The 12,548-nt window shown below is 30.8% G+C and overlaps 1 protein-coding gene across 7 annotated transcripts in view; it reads right to left on the bottom strand.

Annotated features, from left to right (window-relative positions):
• The window catches only part of LOC106458244 (epidermal growth factor receptor kinase substrate 8-like protein 1), a 163,791-nt gene that overhangs the window by 89,240 nt on the left and 62,003 nt on the right, over positions 1–12,548 (bottom strand). The gene's annotated exons all lie outside the window — the stretch shown is intronic.

The following is a 12,548-nucleotide window of genomic DNA, read 5'->3' as shown; positions in this document are numbered from 1 at the left end:
ATGATTGAAAATTTTCATTTTTTCTGAAAAGGTGGTGTCTATTTACTTGTGACCACACTGTGTATATTATACGTTTCCCAATGCTCCGAGTCATGCTTTGTATTAAATATTTTATAAATCATTCAGTATTTTGATTGTTTGATATGGTTGATTTCTAACTGAATACCATTGTGTGAGTTTATAATTCATGCTTTTTCTAGTATTTCATAGTTATTTTTATTTTTTAGTTGATGGCTCGATAAGTCAAACATTTACTCACACACTGAGCCATGGGTAAGGGATTTGACTTTATACTAGTACTTTCGATTATTGAATATTTTCATTTATAATTAATGTGACGCACAGGACCTTTCAGGTGATTCACTTCATTTCTCCCACTTTTCAGGATCCACGAAAATAATGCAATTTCCTGAGTCACAGAAGTTTATGTTCGTGTTATAAACATGAAGTATACTAGCAAAACTAGCAGATGATCTCTAAGGATCATATTGAAGTTATGGTTTCTGTTAATAAAATTCTACCTCTATAACAAAATATTTATCTCGTATCTGTTGTTTGAAGATATATTTTTCTTTAAAAAAACACGCGTATCATGTTCTGTTTCCATCCAGTGTTTAATTCTAAAAATAATGCTTATCACGCTAAAAACCATGCTTCGACCTGTGGTGAACATAATACAAATAGCCTAATTTGTAGCTTTGTGGTTAGCAACAAACAAACAATATGAAGAATAAGTATTTTTCAGGCCCAAAAAAATATCCCACAAATAATGCATAACCATAGTCACTACTTATATATTTATAAGATATATTTAAGTTTTCTCTGTTCATTGTTTGTTTGTAATTAAGCAAAAAGATACACAATGGGCTATCTGTGCTCTACCCACACGGGTGTCTAAACCCGGTTTCTAGCATTGTAAGTCAGAAGACACATGGCTGTGCCACTGGGGGGCGAGAAGTGAACATTGGTTGGACTCCTGGCGTAGTGTTCACTTAATCCATGCTTACAAAATATGCTTCCTAAGTCTTCCAGACTATTATATGCATTCATAGGTGCTGATCAAACGGAAATCTTCTGTTTTTTTTCCATTAGCTATCCATAAAAGTTTTGGCTGCAATTAGTATTACTGTTTTTGTTTTTGAGTTTTTGTGTAATTGTGAGATAAAACATCGAGTAAAGAGAAAATAAATGTATAAAATTAAATACTTTGGGCATAATTGCTGAACACTCATAATACTTTTAATGTCAACATCGTTTGCATTGTATCCATGTTTTTAAGGACGAAAATTAATGAACGGCATTGAGAGAGAAATATTTGTGACTCCATATGGATATTGTGGTTGAATATTCAAATCATTATGAAGTATGCTGAATGTCGGTGAATAAATGTATTTATAAGTCCTTTTGACGCAGAAATTGAAAATGTGTTAGTTTAGTTTTTATAACTTATTATCTTCAAGAATGAGTACTTTTTAAGCAGAAAGGTTCCCCAACTGTTTATAGTTATACATTAGTACTTACTGGTCAGGACTTGACACTAATGTTAATGAATAATATATTATAAATATCAATATTATTTCAAATAATGGAATCAGGAAAATAAACCAGAAAAAAAACCTAATTCCAAACAAAATACAGTAACACAAAAATACCTTACAACAATAATAACAATATCGAGTGATAAACAGCAATAAATAATTCACTAACTGTATCGTACATTAGCTATCTCGTGACTCCCTCTCTTAGTAAAGCTTTTGGCATGGTATTTATTCACTGAGTATGTTACGAGAGTGCACCTCGTGTGATCATAAATTTACATAATCGTTTGCTACATTAATAGTATCCGTACGTCACCATTTTGGAAGCTAGTGTCAGTTTAATCGTACATACATATTTACTAAAATACAAATGATTAGCGTCTTAATTCAACGAAAAATTCATAGATAAACTAACGACAGAAGGAAATAATAAATGAACGCTAAACACATCCATAACCACAGAAAAACAGAATTTGCTATATCACAACATAGATAAAAGAAACCCACAAAGGTAATTATATTTTGAAAATAAACAGATTCTTCTGGTAAAAAATAAATAAATATGCACATAATTTAATTCGTAATATAACTATTAACAAAATTATACAAGTGTTTTAACAGTAATATCAGATAAATGTTTAATATTAATGTATTTTCTTAATTGAGAAACTAACAAAATAATATATCCTTCAAAATTCTAGTGTGAAACTAAGATTTCATTCTCAGTAAAGTATGTTGAATTATATCTGACTTATTTCAAAGAACTCTCTTTATTGTAGAGTTTCCATAAATAGAACACAAAGTGATGTAAACTTAATCCACTCGTACGTGGTACTCTGATTTACTTGCTAGAACTTGTGAGCTGTGAAATGACTCGTACACATTAATACGTTTCTTGCCTTTTCTTTTACAGTTGCTCTTTTATTGATGCACATGAACGCTCTCACCTGGTTGCGGCGTGTGTTCAGGAGAAATTACAGATTTGTCTGGTGTGTACATGACACTGTGTGTGTGAATAATGTTTTACGTTATAAAGTTATATATGAATATTTTGCTTAAAATTCCGGAACGATAAACGAACTTCTTATGTGTAAAAGAAAATCAAGTAACTATTTATAAAACACATTTATAAACTTCGACATATAACATTAAGAATAACATTAAATTGAAATATGATGAAGTAAAAATAAAGATAAATTAAGTTATCATCGAATATAATTTGAAGGAAATCTGTAATTACAAAATACATGGATGTTTGAGATATATATATTCCTTCAAAACTTTCGCGAAATAATGCTTGAATTCACAAATTTCTGAAAAGTGATTGGCTCTTGGGCAGCTGACGCACTAAAGAAAAACTGAACAAGAAGTAAATTCTCAAATTTACAGGCAGTTGAACAACCTTCCGTTCCTGGTGAGTTGAACTTTTGGCGTTGGCTTCGTGAGGATATTGATGGATGACTTCAGCGAATAGTTTGAAAATAAGTTTAAAAGTTGAAAGTCTTTACATTGAGCTAGTGTTCATAAATGTTCTAAAGAAAAGGATGAATTTTATGTATATATATTTCTATGGAATGCTTACAGTGTAAGAGTAAACAAATTTTGGGCTTGATTTTATTAAACTTTTGATCTTCCAATAAATTCGCCACGAAGATTCCGAATATTTAGAAATCTTAATAGTTTATAGCATATTTTATTACAGTTATGAAATTTTACTTAAAAATACTTTTTCAGGTATATTGTAAAATAGCCTTCCAGTGATTCAGCGGTAAGTCTCAAAAATATTTTCCCAACAGCTAACGGGCGATCACGTTCGGAACCGAGTTTTGATCACACGATTTGTAGCTTGTGAGTGGAGCGACCTAAGCACGAAACCATATCAGGCCCTTTAAATTGTCGTTTAATAAGGGTTTTGTTTTACTTCTGTTTGAGATTGTAGTAGTCTTTCAAAGATGAATACGCCGTAGAATAATTCAATAATATAGGTAGCATATTATGTATTTGTTGTTAAGCACAATTTGAAGTTACACAATAGGCTATCTGTGTTCTATCTACCACAGGTATCGAAACTCTCATACTTATTGCTGAACTAGAACAGGTAGCATATTTAATATCTTAATGCTCTACAACTAACAACTAATAGCAATTTAGCAAGTGTTATTTTGAACAAAGTTATCCAAAGTTCTTAGTTATATTTGTCAACGCAATCACGTTAAAAAATAATTTAAGAAAGTAATTATTTTCCATTTTTCTATGTCCTTCTATGACAGGTAACAACGATAAGCTATCCTTTGGTATTTTTCTCTTTGAATTTGAAATTAAACTTGTGGTTTAATATCGACCTTTTTACAGCAAGTGTAGCTTGCTTTTCTGGCAAGTTTTATTTATGCTCTATTCATACATAAAATGTCTGAAATACACTATTATATATAATTTTTTAAAACTGTCCAATTATTATGTGCATGCTATTCCCAAAATACATAAACAATTGATTAAATATAAATTTATAAGTAATTCAGGGAAAAAAATGTTTTAAAGCTATCTGTGACTATACTTTAGCAAACTCTTGATTTTCTCTTTAATAAAATTAAACTTTACACCGATAGCGTATCCACAAAATGTTTTCGTGTGTGTAATTATAACAATAGTTATTTTCTAAAACGCTTAGAATAACATAATAAAGATGATATGGCTTGTTCTGTTAGTATATTCGATTTTACTACTCTATACGATAAAACATCGGTGATTGAGTTGATTTTTCTAAAATGTCTAGAATAACATAATAAAGATGATATGGCTTGTTCTGTTAGTATATTCGATTTTACTACTCTATACAATAAAACATCCGTGACTGAGTTGACGAGAGTTTTGAAAATTCTTTAGGAGGATAGTATAACTTCTAATACCACAATTTAAAATGTAGATGTATTTTTGTGTATTTAAAAAGCTGGTTTAGTTTCCCTTTTTCCAATGAAACAATTTCTATTTTCGATATCTTCACTAATTACGAGACTGAACAAATTATGTTTTTAAAATATCCTGATGAATTGACAATAATGACTGAACTCACCAATTTTGTGGAATTATTTACGTATTATTTAGATTTTAATTTCCTTTGCTGATTGTTTAGTTAATATTTTTCAAGCTTTGGTTACTTTTTCCTGTTCTCGGTGAAATAGCGGTAAGTTTACAGACTTGCAACAGCAGACAGACCAATATTACTTTACTTTAAAAAACAAACAGAGATATTCTTTTAAAAGTATAACTCTTAATAATTCCCTGAAGTGTTTAAAATTTTATAACTTATTTTCCATTCTTTATTATCATTTTATTTTCTAGCTAGCATTATCTCATTCACTGAAATATTTTCTAAACTTATTTCCAAAGGTCTCTCTCAACAACTTAGTGTTTTTTGTCAGTCCTATATAGATAAACTGACCATTAGTGTTCCATTAGCCACAAGAAACCAAAACTGTTTTTTAAAAAAACAAATAAGATTCGTGTTTTGCAAATTTCTAATCAAGGGCAGCAGCACATACAATGTTGATAGCTCGAGATCCATCAATGTAAATTACATATTTCTACTTTTACTTTTGAAGATTGGAATAAGAATTATTGCACTTGGAGAAAAGTTATTCAACATATACTATAGTAAAGAATTTATTGAATATGATTTTGAATACGACCCGAAAGTATAATATAAACACATAAACAAATTAATTGCTCTTTTGGAACAAATGCAATAGATATGAATATTTTCGGCTTGCTTCAAGTCAAACACATAAATAGTTAAACCAAAATAAAGGATAAACAAGAAAATCTTATCTGAAACAGAAATAAAAAGCAAAACATTGAACAAAATGTCAAATGAAAAAGACAATGTACAATCAAATGATTAGTACTTAACAAATTAAAAATAATATAGTGCACAAATCTTGTTTTGAAACTAACAAAATGAAAATAAATTTGCCTACATAATCCTATATGAAATAATTGCTCAATTAATATGGTTGTAACTATTTCTAATCAAAAATAAATTGTAACAGGATCCGAAATTATTTTTCAAAAAAGTGAAATAACTAGAGATCGAAAATAATTGCTGGCTATGGTTATCCACGTTCTGAGTAAATAATTAATATTTCTCTTACTTTCTTACAGTAAATATTTTTTATAAAAAATATTAACACCCAAGGTAATATTGTTCTGCACTGTTGCCTTAGTATGTAAATTTAGGCCTAATTTAAATTTACTAAAATTGGCAAACACATACGCAATATATTTTACTGGGACTAGGGCAAAATTATGAGAACAGCACAATAACCTAAATGATGATGCGGAACAATTTAAAATGAATAAGTTTCTACTTCTGTAGCTATTCATATTATTCACTCATATTATGTTTAAACCTCACATTTATTTAACAGCAGTGAAAAGTATTTCAATATGTACTGTAATAATTAACTTAACACAGATTTGATACAGTTTTCGTGCTGTTTTCATTGTACGACATTTTAGTTTCAAATAACTTATTTGAATCATTCATGTTCAGAAGTTAATTATAGTACTATTTTTCAATCCTTACGAGGCTCTACTCATTAAAGTACAGTCTTGGCCAAAATGTTTGCATATTTTGTAACAAATAAGATCATTATTATTAAGATGGAATACAAATACACTTAGCGCTGTTAAACTGAGAAATGCGTGTTATATTAAACGTCTACATGTGTAATTTGCATATAATGACAAAATATAACATAAAATTATTATAAATAGCGTCTGTAACCTTATATGAGTTCATATTCAACATTCAGCAAGACGACGTCGCATGCTGTCGATGATGTTATTGATGTAATCTACCGTGATTTCATCTCAACTTGTCATTATACGGGGCTGAAACTCAACTACAGTAGCTGGTTTAGGGTATTAGTTAGCAATTTTTCGGCTCAGTTCCTCCCAATAGTTCTCAATGGGATTACAATCTTAAGACTTTTCTGGTCATGGCAATCTTGTAACGTCATCATAGTCGAGATAATTGTGTACAATACACACACTGTGGGCAATGGCATTATAATCCTGGAACACAAAGTTGTTGCCAGACTTTTCCTTAGCATATGGAAGAAATATCTTTTGCATGTGATGCCTGTAGGAGGCGCCATTGACGTTTCCTTGGAGGATATGAAGAGCAATTTTCTGTTGTTAATAGCTGTCCAAACATGTACTGCACCACCTCTTGTGTATTCCCTGTTGGAAAGACAGTCTTCACTAATCTGCTCTCCAGGCAAACGACGAGCACGAGTCCTACCATCAACTTTAACAAAACAGAAACATGACTCATCTGAAAAGATGACATGTCGCCAGTGTCCTAACTGCAAGTTAGCATGTTGTCTTTCCCAAGTAACACGGTGATGGCAGTGAATTCTGGTTAAATAATTATGTATCCCTAGAAACAGGTAATCGACATACCATATTTCCTGGTGTATAAGACGATCCCACATATAAAATAACACTGGATTTTTTGAGCAACTTAATTGTATTTCTTTGAGGTTCGGTGTATGAGACGACCTATATTGTGAAGTAAGTCTAGGACGATACTTTTGTAGAGAAATTCTTAGAAGTTATTTTTAAACTGCGCTAACCCACGCTCTAGGGTAATCAATACAACCACAAGTGCGCTTTTTCGTGCACTTCAAACGCTATATACAGCTCAATGCAGCATAACTTAAGTCACGAGTAATAAACAACTTTACAAAGTTTTCATCAGAGTTGAACTCCTTTTCTATTACAAAGAAATACTAAACCTTAAGATAGAACGATTTACTATAAAAACATATTTATAAGATTAATGTGCGTTGCAGAAACTAACTTTTTATATAATATTAGAACTATTTTAGTATGACGGATGGAATCAATACATTCCAAGTAAAAAATATCTTGATTAATTTAACTAGCATGTGAGATAAATAATTTCTAGTAATGAAGAATTGAGATAAATGATACAATTACAAATATGTTATTGTAACCAAGTAGGTAGCACGATGTCAATGCACTAACTAAAAAAAGCAAAAAAAAGTAAAAGGAACAACGTAGTTTTGGTTAAATATGCTATTAACAGGAGAGTTTTTACTGGAACCCATTCTTTGAACCTGTGTATAAAACGAGAAGTAGGATCAGGCATTGCTTTACGGGTAAAAACTATCATCATTTGTAGTTTATGTACGTGCTGTTTGAGATCTCAATTATAATAAGTAACAATCATGCAAGATGAATGTGTTCATCTATATTTGATATGTCAGAGCTGAAACAAACATTTCAATCTCTAACAGTGAAATTTCTGTCTAGTAAGACAACTGTCTGTGAACGTATTTCATTCTGAAATAAAAGGCAAGAGAAAAAAATTTCAAGTTTTAGTTTTTCATTTGAAAAAAGTAAAATGCCTACGTAGATTTGCTACAGCATTTAACATGAAATAAGGGCATATAACAAAGTTGCCTAAAATTGTCAATTATAACATTCTATCCCTTCTGCAAAAACAATACAAATATATGTGATATTTTACATTGTTCATGATCTATATTATTCATTTTGATATCAAAATGTATTTATCTTTAAAGATATTTTATCACAGTTTATTGATAGTAAAGCTACTAAGACTATCAGCCGTCGTTTCTAATTTTGAGTTGTCGACCATAGGTAAAGAAATTGGTTGCATGCACCCACAACCATCTCTTGGGATTCTCTTTACCAACGAATAGTGCGATTGAAAGTAACGTTCTAAAGGGTTTTGCATTAAATCTCAGAAGAAGATAAAAAAAATACTCAGACGAATCTGAAGTTGACACTTTGAACTTCCAAAAATATAGTTAACTGAATAGCCAGAAATATTTCTATGTAACTAGGCTAAGTGGCCAGAATGCAGTAAGTGACCTTGGTATCCAGAAATGTAATTTAACAGTTAGCCAGCAATATATTAACCTCGGGCTAGCTAGCTCCCTATTAAGTGAATTATACCTACGTAAACTCAAAATTAACTTGCTCATCGTCAACCGTCTATAAGATATCAAGGAAGTTCCAGATTGGAAAGAAAACTTAATATTGCTTGTAAGTTTGCGAAACTGTTGTATATAAATCATTCTTCGTAATAACTATTTGTAATAACTGTTATTGTAATTTGTACTGTTTTTTGTATATTAAAACATATTTGTATTGAAAGAGAAAACTGTGAGCACGAATTTTATTGGCAATTATCATAAATTGGAGATATGTCGGCAAATATTTAACTACTAAATCTAAATTACAATTTAACTCAGTTTTGGACTATTAGAAACTGTCATACGTAACGCAACCTATATTTGATGTTAATTACTTTTTCAGCGATCAAAATAAAATTAGGTGATTAGATCTGCGCTTCTTACTTATAGTGGTATGTGGAATTAATATTTGTTAGCTATTTATGTTATAGAAATAATGATGTATCTGAAATATAAAAAAATCGATATTAAGATACCAAGGATGAATTAATTTTATGTTTGATCTAATAAATAGATTTATTGCAACAGTTATCATCCAATATCGAATCAGTTAAGTTAACGGATCAAACTGCTTTTATTCTTTGCTCTCTTCATAGACCCTCTTGACATGTGGCATAATTTCAAACAAATTTTCTTTTTATGAATATCACTACTTCATTTTATTTTTATGCTCTTTCACTATTTCATTACCTTATAAGAAACAGGTTTTGTTTCAATAAAAAAAAAGTGTCAAGGATGCCAATCCAGGAATACAATAGATGACATTAAAACTTAAGCAAGTTTACTAGACCTTAACTGGAAATACTTTGCACAACTCTTCAATATTTCTCGGTCTATAATGGCCTCGTAGTTAGGACATTCAAATCGCCGTTTGCGGGTTATTTGTTCGAATACCGTCACCGAACGTACTTGCTCTTTCAGCCGTAGGGGCGTTAATATGTAACGGTCAATCCTATTATTCTTTTGTAAAAGAGTAGCCCAAACGTTGGCATGTATGCTTTTGATTAGCTGCCTTTTCGGTAGTTATCAGTTCGAAATTAGGGATGGCTAACGCAAATAGCCTTCGAGTAGCATACCAAAAATATTTGTAATTGAAAAATAAATCTACTTGGGCATGATTTTATTCATGAGTGTACTGTATGATTAATTTATAGAAGACCTGGAAATTTATATTTACTTAGAGAAGGAAATCAAAAACAGCACATGGTTATTTTGAGAGTCACAAATTATCAGCTTCCAAAAATATTTTCAATTATAAAAGTAGTTTCATAAAGTGTTTATTTTTATCATATTATTTTCAATTTATTTTTACGATACTACCACTTATACGTTCAAGACAAGGTTGAGATTCAACTTTCATTGTTCAATTTTATACTTTCATATGGTTCAGAAATTATGAACTAATATAGTTATAAAACAAAATATTATGAGATGATTGTTCATCAAATGCCATAATATATAATAACATGTTTATATGTTTATTTATCGTTATTATTTTTTCAAATAAATTATCTATTGCGCAAATATTTAAATACGAAATATCGAACAAACAACTTTTTAATCAACGCATTGTAATTTGGTAAAACTACAAAAATCATGATGAAAAATCCACCTTAATAATAATATTTGATTAAAAAACTAATTTTTGCTAAGGACTGTGTGCTTTTCTGTCAAAGTGTTTGTTATTTTTAATATGAGAAAGAATACATGCATTACTGTCTTTTTTTCTTATTTAAGATAGAATCTCGCCCTGCTTAGACATTAAACATTTAATAATAGGTGAAAATGCTGCGAAGCCAGAAATCAATGTGGTTTTTGAAAAATGAGCAGAATTGAATTTGACAGTTTTTTTTCGTTATTACGATAATGGATCTCTAAAATCCTAGCCCCACTCTAGCAATTGACAAAAGCGCTAGTTTTATGGAATCTGGACATCTTAGCAGAGAAACAGATATGATCAGACCTCAATGTTAAATGAATGACAACTGCATAGGTGTAATTCTATATCATCTTGTATATCTTCTCAGTGTATAAAGTACTACTGATAAAGAAAAAATTACCGAGTCAACATTATTTATAAAGATAGAATTTAAGCAATGTAATGAAAAGATTTATTAGTATGTGATTCTGGACTATAGGGTTCAAAAATGGATTAAAGTGCCTCTATTGGTATAGTTTAAAAACCCACATTAAAGAAAAAAGAAACGCTCTTAAAGTGCACACACCTTTATAAATATTGATTATGATACAACCAATAAGTTGACCTTTAAAACAAGCATTAAGGTATTTTTCTCACAAAATATTCATTCAAATTATTGTTTTTTGTCCTTCATTATTCACCAGCCACACTCGCCCAGTTTTCCACGATGAAGTTATATAATGTTTTCGTGAAAGTACTAATGTCCGATGAGAATCCACTGAAGTTAAATGATTTGCAATGTTCGAACTTTCAAATATCTTACGTTTTCCGGTTAATAAGCGTTATAACAATCACAGTTATATCTTCCGAAGTTTATAGCACACTGACTATAGCAAACTAATAATAGATACTCTTTTTTGGCGCGTCGCGTTGGTTATATTTATAGGCGTGTGGAGGCTTTCTAGAAAATGCAGATTACGTAACAATACAAAGCTACATTTATGCGTTTATGTACATACATATATTGTTAATTCTTCTTTCGAGAATCTTCTACAACTTTGAAGAATAGGCGGGAGTTGTGCAATACATATCTAACACTATAATCTATGCATATTTCTAAATATAAACTTAATCTAAATAAACGTTGATATTGAAATAAATATATAATAATAAATCCGTCACATAGCTAAATGGTATATCACATAAAATTTACATTACTGGATATTTATTTACTTGTGTGCACATATGATTGATAACCTGTAACGCATTACAATTTGTATATCTAATGATAGTGGCACAATGGAGTTTTGTACTGATATATATATATATATATATATACATACACGTGTGTGTATGGATGAGGGTGTTAAGTTCTTCCACAGAAAGGAGGAAGCGGAGCTGTTTAAAAAAATTAAGAACCACTGGTTTAGAAAGTGTATTCCTGACGGAACAATTATCGATCTTGGGGGGGGGTATAATTATGACGGTCAAATCCCACTAATTTAGTCAAATGGGAATAACTCCAGAGTTGTTAATGGGTGCTGTTGGCTAAATACATTCTCTTTGGTCTAGACATTCGAAATTTGAGATGGCTAGTGAAGATGGTTCTTGAGTAGTTAAGGGCAAATATCCAAAAATAAACAAACATTTGACGAGTCGAAAGTGAAAATGGACGTCAACTGCCTGACACAGTTAGCATTTTCCTTAACTGACGATTTGGACAGTGTATTCAGAATGAAACAATGGTGAAAATGGGTGCCAACTGTCTTCGGGCAGTCCAGCAAGAGAACACATTTCATTAGTCGTTTAAATATAGCATGTGCATTGCATAACCCAAATGGTAACATAGCAAGTTGCCATAGCCCATTTCCTGCAGCAAAAGCTTTCTTTTTCTGTACTTCCTTTGTCAATTTGTACTCGCCAGTAATCACCCTTCAGATCTAATGTTACGAAACATTTTAATCCAGATAACATATCCAAAGTAGAGTTAATCTTTGGCAGTGGGTAGGCATTCTTCTTTGTGATATTCACCTTATGGGTAGCCCACACAGAATTTTGTGGATCCATCCATCTTCTAAAGAACAGTAAGTGATGCCAAAGAACAAGTGCTCGGTTCTATTACTCCACTCTCTGTTCTTTCATGACTTCTATTTCTTTAAGAGCATAGCCTGTTTCGCAAATAGGAATCGTCTGGCTAACTTAATGCATTGAAGCTGCATCTTCAGTATCAATCTTATGAAATATAAGTCGTGAAGTCCACTAGGTAACGTATTTTAGTATTACTCTATGAGAAAGTCATGTAGTCTATATCATTAATCAGTTGTAACAGCTCTGATCGCACAG

Source organism: Limulus polyphemus, unplaced genomic scaffold, assembly GCF_000517525.1.
Source record: "Limulus polyphemus unplaced genomic scaffold, Limulus_polyphemus-2.1.2 Scaffold434, whole genome shotgun sequence".
NCBI lineage: Eukaryota > Metazoa > Arthropoda > Merostomata > Xiphosura > Limulidae > Limulus > Limulus polyphemus.
The sequence above is the reverse complement of the archived record's forward strand: the minus strand, read 5'-3'. Positions and strand labels throughout refer to the sequence as shown.